General features: G+C 37.9%; 1 protein-coding gene across 3 annotated transcripts in view; it reads right to left on the bottom strand.

Annotated features, from left to right (window-relative positions):
- LOC115215571 (ubiquitin carboxyl-terminal hydrolase 46-like) overlaps positions 1-13002 on the bottom strand; it is an 86189-nt gene that overhangs the window by 19490 nt on the left and 53697 nt on the right. The gene's annotated exons all lie outside the window — the stretch shown is intronic.

The raw sequence follows: 13002 nt of genomic DNA on the forward strand, positions 1-13002 counted from the left end.
CCATGCTAGCATGGGTTGGACGATTTGACTGAGGACTGACAAACCAGATGGCTGCACCAGGCTCCAATCTGATCTGGCAGAGTTTCTACAGCTGGATGCAATTCCTAATGCCAACCACTCTGAGAGTGCAGTGGGTGCTTTTACGTGCCACCGGCACGAGGGCCAGACTGGCGGTACTGGCAATGGCCATGCTCAAATGGTGTTTTTTTACATGTCACCTGCACACGAACCAGTCCAGTGGCACTGGCAATGACCTCACTTGAATAATTTTTCATGTGCCACCGGCACAAATGCCAGTAAAGCGACGCTGGTAACGATCACAATATATATATATTATATATATATATATTATATATATATATATATATATGCATGAGTCATCTAAGTGACCATAAACCACCTCCGACAACAAAGAGTAGTCGCCATATTCCCTTCCAAATTGGTTAACTCTGATGAGCATAAAATTATATAATCAGATGGTTACCTAACACTCCACTGTATTCTTTACATGAAACCAATTGGTAAGACCAGCTGTGACGGATATTTAAAAAAATACATTTCGGATAATATATATATATATTGCAGATGTACAGGTACAGTAAACACTAGAAATGTACAGAAAATAGACTATCAAATGCATGGAGGGATACTTGGAAGTAGTTGAGAGCTTTCATTACCTAGATGACCAAGTCTACTGTGGAGGTGGATGCTCTGAGAGCGTAGCTGCTAGAATAAAAGGTTGGGCAAAGTTCAGGTAACAAAGAACTTCCCCCACACAGTGAAAAGAAGATAGTATGATGCCAATGTGCAAACAGCCATGCTACATGGCAATGAAACATGGGCTGTGACTGCAGAGAACATGTGAAAGCTTGAAAGGAAAGAAGCTAGAATGCTTTGCTAGAATGTAAGTATGACAGAATGTAAGCATCTTGAAAGAAAAATTAGGCATAAAAGGCATCAGATATGACGTGCAAGAGAGAAGACAGGTCTGGTATGGTCATGTGATGTGTATGGGTGAAGACAACTGCATCAAGAAATGCCATTCTCTAACTGCAATGGAACCTGTGGAAGAGATAGATTCAGGAAAACATGGGACAAAGTGGTGAAGCATGATCTTCGAATGTTGGGTGTAGTGATGAGAAGTGATCAAGACCTTTGGTGATTTGCTGTGCTTGAGAAATCTCATCAAGCCAAGTGAAATCGTAGTCATGGCCCGTGATACATAAAAGGCACCCACTAAACTCTCAGAGTGGTTGGTGTTAGGAAAGGCATCCAGCCATAGAAACCAAGCCAGATCAAACTCTGAACCTGGTACAGCTCTTCCGTTTACCAGTTCCAATCAAACTGTCTAACCCATGTCAGCATGGAAAGCAGACGTCAAATGATGATGATGATGACCATATATATATATATAGTGGCTGCCCCCTCATTATCGAGTAAGGCCATTGCACGAAGCTTAATCAATGTTGTTATTGTGCAATGCCTGTGCAAGAAGATTTTTTTTTAAGTGAGGAAAGGCTGTGCACTGAGTCAATCCCACTCACTAAGCAACAGCAGCCATAATCCGAAAAGAAGAACAAGTCAACATCATCGGTAACCACTAAGCCGCAGGTTTTATGTTGGAGTTATCCCAGTTACCTGAGTTACCTTCTCCTAGAAGGATGCCCTAACAAAGGCTGGGAGTCCTTCACTCCCAATGGTTTAACCGCGCGATCGGGTATTCAGTCCGATTATTTCTATGTCCCCGCACATGATACATCCTTAAGATATTTATTGGATGGCCGTTGACTCTCTAGAGTTCCTCTGCCTTTTGACGGGTTTTGTTTTCCATCCTGCAGGGTGTCCAATAAACACCCTCCTCACCAAGCAAGCTTGGTGGGGTTGCCGGTTTAGTCGCCAACGACCCGACCATGCAACAGGTTGTACTGGGTTACACGTTACCAGTATATACATACACACACATACATACATACACATATATACACATACATACATACACACATACACATACACACGCACATAAAGAAAGAGAGAATAAACTGAACCTAATGATAATGGTAGAGATTAAGATTTACTTTGCCTCCCCACCACAATGCCCTGGGCTCAGATCTCACCAAATCAACTTCATTTGTCAGTTTTCCAAATTTCACAAAATAAAAACCATTTAGGTAATACTGAAAGAAATTAATAATGGTGTCAGCAGTAGCAATAGTCAAATACATCAATCTTTATCAAGTGACCCTGTCTCCAAAAATAGACAAGGGTTTGGTGAGGCGGGTTTTTTTTACCAACTTCTCACTGAAAAACTGATTCAATATTGGGACTGTTTGAAGATGGCCCAATGAGCTCTCACAGCATAGAACAAGGTAAAAAAAAAATAATATGTGTGTGTGCATGGCTGTGTGATTGAGAAGTTCACACCTCAACCGCATGGTTATGGATTCAGTCCCATTGCAAGACATCCTGGGCGAGTGTGCCTTCTACAGTAGGCCCAGGGAGACCAATACTGTGTGAGTGAATCTGATGACCAGAGACAGCACAAAGCCCATCATGTGTGTGTGTGTGTGTGTGTTTACATTCAGTGCATGCATTAAAATGGCACTGAGCAGTGAACTTCATTGACAGTCCTTTGCTAAAAAATAGTCTGCACTTTTGAAAATGTGTGGAAATAAAAATCCCTCAGTAATATGAAATCACCCATGTCTAGCATAGTAAAAATAAACCAATGTAAAAACAAACAAATATAGTTCTTTGCTTAAGATAAAACTGGGTTTCTCTCATTCATATTATGTTAGTAATTGTTTAAGTAGACAACCCTATAAATAGAGGTTGAAATTAAGTTTACTCTCGTTAATAACACCACAGATGATAAATGAAATATAACAAATCTCAAAACTCGATAGGGTGCACAGCCTGGAAATCATGAGGTCTCTCCAGTTTGGGCTGCTACTTCTATGTATTGAGAGGTCACAGCTCTGCTATGACGAACATGTAATTAAAATATCAAAAGGAAGGAACACAAGACAAATCCTTCGAGTTGAGCCACCTGGCAGGAGACCAAAGAACAGACCAAGAAGCTGGAAAATATCCATAATCTCAATTAGTCACACTTGGGAATTGAGCTGGAAAGTGTATTGGCATTTGCATCTAATAGGACCCTAACCAGCCCAAGGAATAGTGGGCAGAGAAAATGGATGGAACAAAATATGAAAACTATGAAATTCACATTGTTGTTATTCTGTTTTTCCAGACAGTTGCATCTGGTTAAATATTTAGGTCAAAGAGTTAAGGAAGTTCATTCCATCACTAACTTTGTGCAATGTCTGCGACATGTTATTTAGCTATAAATAGATACCATGACGAGGTGCATTTCACAACGGGAAGCAGTAGGGGATATTGTATAACTGTCAAGTGAGTTGAGTGCTAAGTTCAATAACATGACATCCTGTCAAGGGAGAGAGATGAAACACTCCGCTGTTTAAGAAAAAGTGGAATAAACTCTGCTCTGCAGCAAACTCCAATACCTATTGGTAATTGTGGAGGATAAAAAAAAAAAAATATTAACCACTTCATGTTGCCAATATGAATCAAGGATGGAGTAGGTTTAGTTTAAACTCCAAAGCATCAACCATTAACTCCAGTTAAAGAAATTACTTTAACCCTTTTTGTTACCAAATTTCTCTTGAAATACACTTTGCTTCAATAAATTTTGAAAATAATACAGAATTTAGAAAATCAAGATAGTGTTTGAACATAGATTAACATGAACTTTAGATAGAAAATTTTAATCGAGATCAATTCCAAACAGAAAGGTTTACATCAAAAGGGTTCATCAATATATGTTGTCTAAGGACAAAGGGTCAACAGGATTTCAACACTGCTACTTCTCAGTCTAGCTCCTTTTATCTCTTTATTGACACACATACTGGGAAGCAAAATGATATGATAAGCTAGAAGAGAGGTGAAATAGTCAACTTGTTTGGAACACTGACAGAAATAACTAAATAATTTCAAATAAAATGGTCAAAAGGAATGGAGTTCTATATTTGAGAGATGAGGAATTATGTATATTATTTATATTTGACGGATATTTGTCCTCATTTTGTTTGTTTTTAACACAACATTTCCACTGATATACCCTCCGGCCTTCATCAAGTGTCTTGGGGAAAATTCCAACCTGAGTTCTCATTCCTAAGTTATTTTTCGATGTTATTATTATTGTTAATATTATTATTATTATTATTATTATTATTGAGGTCATTGCCTGGAATCAATCTCAGAATCTTGGGGTTAGTAGCCTGCACTCTTAACCACTATGCTATATGCCAGTGGCATATCAGATTAATAGATATGGAGTTATCTGATTTAATATTTCAGAGCTCAATAAATTTACTTTTGTCTTAATTCTCTCATCGTTAAAATCACTTCAACGAGAGGGAAAGAGTAAAACTCTAAATCATTTGAAGTAATATTAAGTAATACAACTTTATCATTCCTACCTAAAACTAAGATGGTACTTTTTGCTTTATGCTTTAATGAGAATTTGTTAGGAGAGTGTGGAAGAATAAATGTGATCATCAACTTGATCTCTCTCTCTCTCTCTCTCTCACTATCTTAAGACAACCAGCCCCCCCCCCCCACACACACACACAAGGGTCAGCTATTGGAATTTTGTTTACAACAAAAAACAGAATTACTATTATTTTATACCTTCAGAATGTTTTGCAAAGCTATATTTAATGGTTGTGGCCCAATAAAAGTGAACTGAATTGATAAAGGGATGCAGTAAGAACTATATAGAAATTTCATCAATAGGAGACGAAGAGATGTGGCAGGAGAGCTTTACACATCAGAAAGCAATTAGGTCATAGAAATGGAAAAGAAGATATTTCTTAAGCTAATAAAATGGAGTTAGAAAAAATATTCCAAAGGATGTAAATACTACAAGAATTATAAAAATAATTCTCTGCATGATATGAATTCAAATATTGATTTAGCAATTAAGCTAAAATTATGATGGAATTTGATGCCAGTGGTGGGGAAGTTTTCTTTAAAATATTATTATTATTTAAAGAATAAGCTAGAGTCTAGCTGCTTATTCAATGCACTTTTAAGGAAGAATAAAAACAGAACACTTAAAAATAAATATATGTGAATTTGCAAAGTGAACAATGGTAATATTTAATGATTTAATTGAATCAGATAAAAAATATGCATGGCACCTTGGGTAAACATCTTCTGTTTCAGTTGTCTTGGGATGACCAAAGCCTTGTGAGTAGATTTGGTAGATAGAAACTGAAAGAAGCCCATCATGTATATGTGTGTGTGTGTGCATTTATGTCTACTTGTTTTGACATTGCAAGGCAGTTGTAAATGATTGTCACTGTCATACAAACAGTGTCATTCATTTCCAATATGCTGCAAAAACATGCCAGGCCATGGAGGAAATATTACTTTGCCTGGAAACAAGTATGGGTTGGTGACAAGAAGGGTATCTGGCTATAGAAAATCTGCTTCGTTTAACTCTATCTGACCTATACATGGAACAGTGGATGTTAAATATCTCTCATCGTGAGATTTACAAATAGTAATTTTCAGGCTTCAATACAGTTTCCATCTACCAACAGTTCCATCCACAAGTCATTGGTTAGCTCAGGGCTATAATAAAAGATACTTGCCTAAGGTGCAGTGTAGTGGGACCGAACCCCAAACCCTATGGTTGAAAAGCAAACTTCTTCTCACATAGCCATGATTATGCCTAATAGTGTTCTGGAAACCATTCTCACTTTAAACTTACTCTTAAGCAATTTCCATTAAACTTTGATATCAAATCATCAATGGCATGTCTTTCAGTGAGCTATCTTGGGGATTATAGAGATACAAAGATGAATGTGTAGTTGACCACAAAGTACCAGGTTCCGTTCCACTGTATCTTCTACTACGGCCTCAAGTTGACAAATCTATTATCTTTGGTTTCTGTCAATGGACCGTGGCCAAGCTGAGGCACTACCTCGTCAAACAAATCAACTCCAGCATTTATTTTCCAAGCCTGGAACTTATTCTATCAGTCCTTTTTTGCCAAACTGCTAGGTTACAGGGACATAAATGAACCAGTCCTGGTTGTCAAGTGGTAGGACAACGGTAGAAACACAGACACAAAAACAGACATGCACGTATGATGGGTTTCCACCACAGTTTCTCCCTATCAAATTTATTCACGAGGCATTGGTTGGCCTAAAATGATATGCAGAGGAGCTGAACTGGAAACTAAGTGGTGCAAAAAGAATTTCCAAACTACACAGCCATGCCTGGGCATATAAGACTAGGAGTGGAAACTGAGTTGTGTGTGTGTGTTGCTGTTCATAAAATGTGACAGAAAAAAAAAACCCAACACATTCTTCCATGAAATTTGATCACATCAGCCATAGTTTGTATTTTCAATGAGACATCCATACTGTGTTTGTGAGAGAAGGAAAGGAGGCAGGGAAAATGAGGTAACATATATATATTATCTAATTATGCTACATCTTTGATTACTAAATTAATTAATGAGGGTGTAAGGAAATTTTCTAAATAGCAAGCAAGAAACAAGATCAGTGGTGGGGGGCACAGTACAGTAATCCCTTGACTATTGCGGGTGTTACATTCCAACACCCCGCTCACACCGTGATAGGTAAAAATCCGCAAAGTAGAAACAGTACTATACATCTTTTTTTGTTATTTTTATAATTTGTATGCATTCATTTTATTATAAATGCAAAACAACACCATAGAGGAATCGGTGTAAGCTTAAATAATAAACCCTGATAGGTGAACCGCGATATGGTGGGGGATTACTGTGTTTTGGCACTGTGATCACACTGGACAAGAGACATAATTCTGCCAGAGAAACTGGTTAGAAATGTAGACGACCCTCCTGTCGTAAAGTTGGTTTCCCGACAGGTGCAGCCATGCTATAAGCTTATGCAGCTTGCTTTGCAACCACATGCATTTTGGCTAAATCATTTTGTGTGGCACCTTAGGCAAGTCTCGTTTACTATAGTTCCAGGCAAACAACGCCTTGTGAGTAAATTTGGAAGATGGAAACTGTATTGAAGCCTGTCACATATATGTGTCCCCTCCCGACTTCGTCACAACTGGTGTTGATTTGTTTACATGAGTGTCACTTAGCGGTTTGGCAAAAGAGACCAAAAAAACTAAGTACCAAACTTGAAAATATGTATTGGGGTTAGTTTGCTTGAATAAACCCTAGAAGGCAGTGCTCCACCAGGGCTACAATTCAAATGACTAAAAGAAAGACAAGTTAAAAGAAAGAAAGAAAAAAAAGGAAAACTCTATAAAAATTATCATTTTAACATCTGTCTCCATGATCGCATGAGTCAGAAAAATGTATATTCTCTTCTACTCTGGACACAATACCTGAAATTTTTGGGGAGGGGGCCAGTCAATTAGATTGACCCCAGTATGCAACTGGTACTTAATTTATCGACCCTGAAAGGATGAAAGGCAAAGTTGACCTAGGCAGAATTTGATCTCAGAACGTAAAAACTGATGAAATACTTATTTCTTTATTACCCACAAGGGGCTAAACACAGAGAGGACAAACAAGGACTGACCTCGGTGAAATTTGAACTCAGAACGTAGTGGCAGATGAAATAGCGCTAAGCATTTCGCCTGGTGTGCTAACGTTTCTGCCAGCTCACCACCTTGAAAATATGTATTAGGACACAGTTTACTACTGCCAGGTGCCCTTCCTGTCACCAAGCCCCAACTTGTCTCCAGGTAATAATCTTCCAGTCAATTGAACAACTAACAGCCCAGACATGTCTACATGGAGAACGGGGGGAAAAAATGACACTATCAGTTAACAAACACACATGTAGCCAGGGGATATCATTCATACAACTACACATGTGCATGCATGTGCACACATATGTACGCATACATCATCATCATCATCACCATCTAACATCCATTTTTCTGTGCTTGCATGGGTCAAACAGAATTTGTTGAAGCAGATTTTCTATGGCCGGATGCCTTTCCCATTACCACCACTCACTGTTTCTTAGCAAGATAATGCTTCCTTTGACCAGACATCTTTTTCCATGGAAGATTGAAAACAAACAATATCACTTGTATGATGATAATGATGATGTTTGGCTACAACCATCACATAAAGTCAAGACAAAAGTACATATGAACACACACACACACACACATGATGGGCTTCTTCCATCAGATCAACTCACAAAGCTTTGTTCGGCCCAGGTGCCACATAGTGGTTCTGAACCTGAAACACTACATCAATGGGAAGCAAACTTTCTCAAGCACACAGCCACACGTGTGCAGGTGTCTAGGAAATCCTCTCTCAATTTCTTTGTTTATCCTTCACTGGCAACTACATATAAATCTCTCTCTCCCTCTGTATACACACACACACACACAAAATGGGCTTCTTTAAGTTTCCCTCTACCATCTCACAAAACAGCAATTGTCCAACATGTTGTGCTGTGGGACTGTACCCAAGACCACATGGTTGGAAAACAAGCTTTCCTAACCACACAGCCATGTCTGCATGTGTGTTATATCAGAGCAAGAACTGTTTCAGCTCTCCATCACTAAACTCCCAATTACACTTATCTTCTGTATTTGTTACTTAATCTTTCGGACAAAATCAAAACAAAAATGATAGCTGCATGATGTATGTGTTTGTAAGTCAGGGGGAGGGGGAAGCTAATAGAAGAGATAATTAGCTCTGAATGTAATAATATTAAGTGGAAGAGAGATTAATTTCTTTCTGGATAGGCTAACTATTTATGGTGGTTCAACATCTCCACAGTTATTTCCCCACAGCTGGAGGGACTAAGATGTTTACTAAGAAGTGTTCTACTTATCTAGAACAGATATGAATGAAATGAACTCAACACTCACAAACTGCTAATCGTCATCATCATTTTAATGCCCACTTTTCCATGCTTGTTGAGGCAGATTTTCTACAGCTGGATGCTTTTCCATCACCAACCCTCACCTGTTTCCAGACAAAGTAATATTTCCCTTTGGCCAGAGATGTTTACACAGAAGACTGGAAATGAAGGATACTGCTTGTATGATATTGACAGTTGCTTACAATTATCATTGTATGTCAGGAGAACAACACATCACCCACACACTCGACAAGGTGTTTTTAGTTTTTGCCTACAAAATCTGCTCCCAATGCTTCTTTCAGTCTGGACTTACAATAAAAGACACTTGCCTATTGGGCCACACACACTGGAATTGCACCCAAAACCATCTTGTTGGGAAGTGAACTTACTAACTCCACAAGCATGCCTGCAATCAGGCTGTTTAATAGATAAATCTTCTCTTTCCGTAACTGAGAAATTTTGGTTCTCACAATAGACAAAGGTGTGGCTGTGTGGTAAGAAGCTTGCTTTCCAACCACATGGTTCTGGGTTTGGTCCCATTGCATGGCACCTAGGGTAAGTGTCTTCTATTATAGCCTTGGGCCGACCAAAGCCTTGTGAGTGAATTTGGTAGGCGGAAACTGAAAGAAACCCATCATATATTATATATATATATATATATATATATGTATGTATGTATGTATTTATGTGTGTGTGTGTCCTCACCATCACTTGACAACTGATGTTGGTATGTTTATGTCCCTGAAACTTAGCAGTTCAGCAAATGGAACCAATAGAATAAGTACTAGGCTTACAAAGAATAAGTCCTGGGGTTGATTTGTTTGACTAAAGGTGGTGCTCCAGCATGGCCACAGTCAAATGACTGAAACATGTAAAAGAGTAGAAAAAAAAAAGAGTAACTCCTTTGTTACCATATTTCTGTTGAAATACACAACCTTTATTTCAATTAATTTTGAAATTAAGGAAAAATTTAGTAAAATGACTGTCATTATTTGATATTTGTTACATAAACTGATATGAAATTTTGATGGAAAGCTTGAAACTGGAAGTCAATATCATAGATCTAGGGGTGATCTCAGGCAAGTTGGGATCAAAAAAGAGTTAACACAATATATTAAGACATACATACGTGAAGACCTAGGTCTTCATGTATGTATATCTAGGGGTACCCTATTTAATTGAATGGTCCCTTTATTTTATTGCCCTTGTTGAAAGCAATAATGAAATAAGTTGGCCTTTTCCTCAATTCCAAATGTCCCATTTGAAGATTCTGGACCAGTCAGTGCTTTTTACTTGTAAATTTTAAGAGAACCCAATCTAATATTTTGCAAAATCCTGTATAAATGAAGATTCAGTATTGAGATTTGAGCTTTCCAATCTAAATATCAACTTTAAGCTGGCTTGTAATAAGCTAAATAATTATCAAACCTTACCAGGGGCTCATACAACTTTGTATATAAAGAGACATTAATAGAAGTTGATCGAAATGATTGTCAACGTGTCTCTGACTAAAAATGTGTTTTGGATTTTAATTATAAAAGACAAGAGTTTATTGAAACAGAATTCACATAGAAGTTAGTAAAAAGGGCAAAGTTGCTATCTTCAATTCAGTGTCCATATACACCCTCATATATGGTCATGAATGTTGAGTGATGATAGAAAGTGTATGATCACAAACAAAAGTAGCCAAAATGGGGTACCTCCAAAAGATCTTGGGAGTAACATTAATTGACAGGATGCATAGTTTAGAGACTAACCCTTTCATTACCAACCTAGCAGAAGCCGGCTCTGGCTCTGTAGTACAAATGTCTTTTTTGAATTAAAATCTCCCACCAAACCTTAGTCACAATTTATGTTCCTAACACTAGCTGAATGATAACTAAGTTATTTTAATAAATTATTTGTTCTTTCTAAAGTAATTGAAAGAAACACAGAGCATCTCAAAATAAATACAATAATGAAAGGCTTAAAGTGTCTCTCTAGGTCAAGCTGCTACAGGTCCCCTGCACTGAGAGGTCACAGCTCCAGTACTATGAACATGTGATTAGAATGCTGCTGAATAGAAATGCAAAATGGATTCTTCAAGCCAAGTGATATTGGTAGACGACGTAGGGGTACCAAGATGGTTGGATAATATCCAGTCTCAGTTGATCATGCTTAAGAATCCAGCCAGAAAGTCTAATGACAGTTGCTTGTGATAAGACCCTATGGAGGAGATACCTGAAGATGATACTCCCATGACCCAGGCAGTATTGGCTTCGGCCAGCCATGCTTGAATAGTGCTTTTTACATTCCACTGGCACAGGAGCCAGTCAGACGGCACTGGCAACGACCAGTGAATGGTGCTTTTTACATGCCACCGGCATGAGGGCCAGTCAGGCAGTATTGGCATCGGCCATGCTCGTATGGTGCTTTTTACGTTCCACTGGCACAGGGCCAGTCAGCCGGCACTGGCATCAATGGAGTGAATAATTTCCAAACCAAGATATAAAGAATATGACCACACAAGCAGCATAAATTCAACAAAATGGATTCTGTTGGTTATACTCTGAAATGCCCAGATGATATCAAAGGGTTAAATGGGGAAATGTAAGCAGCTTGCTTGCTTGAATGCCAACTAAGCATTTCCCATAGAACTGTCACAGAGCTTTACATATTCATGTCATCAGTGAGAATGATTTGTAAATTATATTCAGTTTCCAAGTGACATATTTACTATTCTCAAAATAAATAAATAATAAAAGTAAAACAGCATAAAAAAAATATAAAGAGGTATCTATCTAAATCAATAGTAATTTCCAAAGAAATATTTTTAGTGTTATAAATAAATACTAAAATGATTATCTAAATGTTGATTCAAGCTGTCATTTTTGTACATTAATGCATAGAAAGTTGTACGTGAAGCCATATGCTACACAGCCTCTGCAAAAGGCTGTGCTTGCATACATTCACACATTCTAGTCTGCAAATATGTTGGTGTATATATGTAGAGGTAAATGATTCTGTATCTATTGACAGGTAGGTGGCTGCTTGACTCTAAATGAGCAGGCAAGTGAATGTGTTGGTAGATAAGTGAATTTGTAGTTTAATGTTTCATTCAAATAACAGTCAGAAATATTTTAATAATGAGCACTAAGCTATTGAAAGAGGGCAGATTGAACTCCTATTGCAAAATAAATAACAAAAGACAATCCCTAAATCCCAACACCAAGTAGATATGTTGGCTTTGAACAGTTCTGAAGATTTTCAGTCCTGATATACATGATTATTAATGGAGAAGTTATTGATATAAACAAGACAGAAGTTTCATAAATGACATGCTGAAAAACATTTGTCTTGAAGATACATCAATAAAAGTGTCTTCTACTAGAGCTTCAGGTCAACCAAAGCCTTGTGTGTGGATTTGGTAGACAAAACCTGAAAGAACTCTGAATCTTGTCAGGTGTGTATGTGTGTGTGTGTGTATGAGGATGAGTCAAAAAGTAGTGCTATTTTGTTTAGGACAGGTTACCAACACAGGAACATATATCATACATCAAAATGAAGCTGGGCCTCTGTGGATCACATCCCTACTTCTCAATATAGTCACTGTTTTTCTCAATAGCAATGTTCCACCTTCCAATGAGAGCATGTATCCCTGCCCCGTAAAATTCTATTGACTGTTCTTTGAGCCACTTCTTCACTACAGTTTTCACTTCCTTGTCACTGGAACAATGTTTGCCTCTCAAACCCTCTTTCATGGGGCCAAAGAGATGATAGTCTGACGAGGAAGAGAAAACTGTAGTGAAGAAGTGGCTCAAAGAACAGTCAACAAAATTTTACGGGGCAGGAATACATGGTCTCATTCGAAAGTGGAACATTGCTATTGAGAAAAACGGTGACTATGTTGAGAAGTAGGGATGTGATCCACAGAGGACCAGCTTCATTTTGATGTATGATACATGTCCTTGTGTTGGTAAATATACCTGTCCTAAACAAAATGGCATTACTTTTTGACTCACCCTCATATATATATATTTATATTTCTATAAGAGAACAAAGTGTACGTACGTCGCTATATATATATATAAAAATACAA

The sequence above is a fragment of the Octopus sinensis genome, linkage group LG9 (assembly GCF_006345805.1).
Source record: "Octopus sinensis linkage group LG9, ASM634580v1, whole genome shotgun sequence".
In the NCBI taxonomy this organism is placed as follows: Eukaryota; Metazoa; Mollusca; class Cephalopoda; order Octopoda; family Octopodidae; genus Octopus; species Octopus sinensis.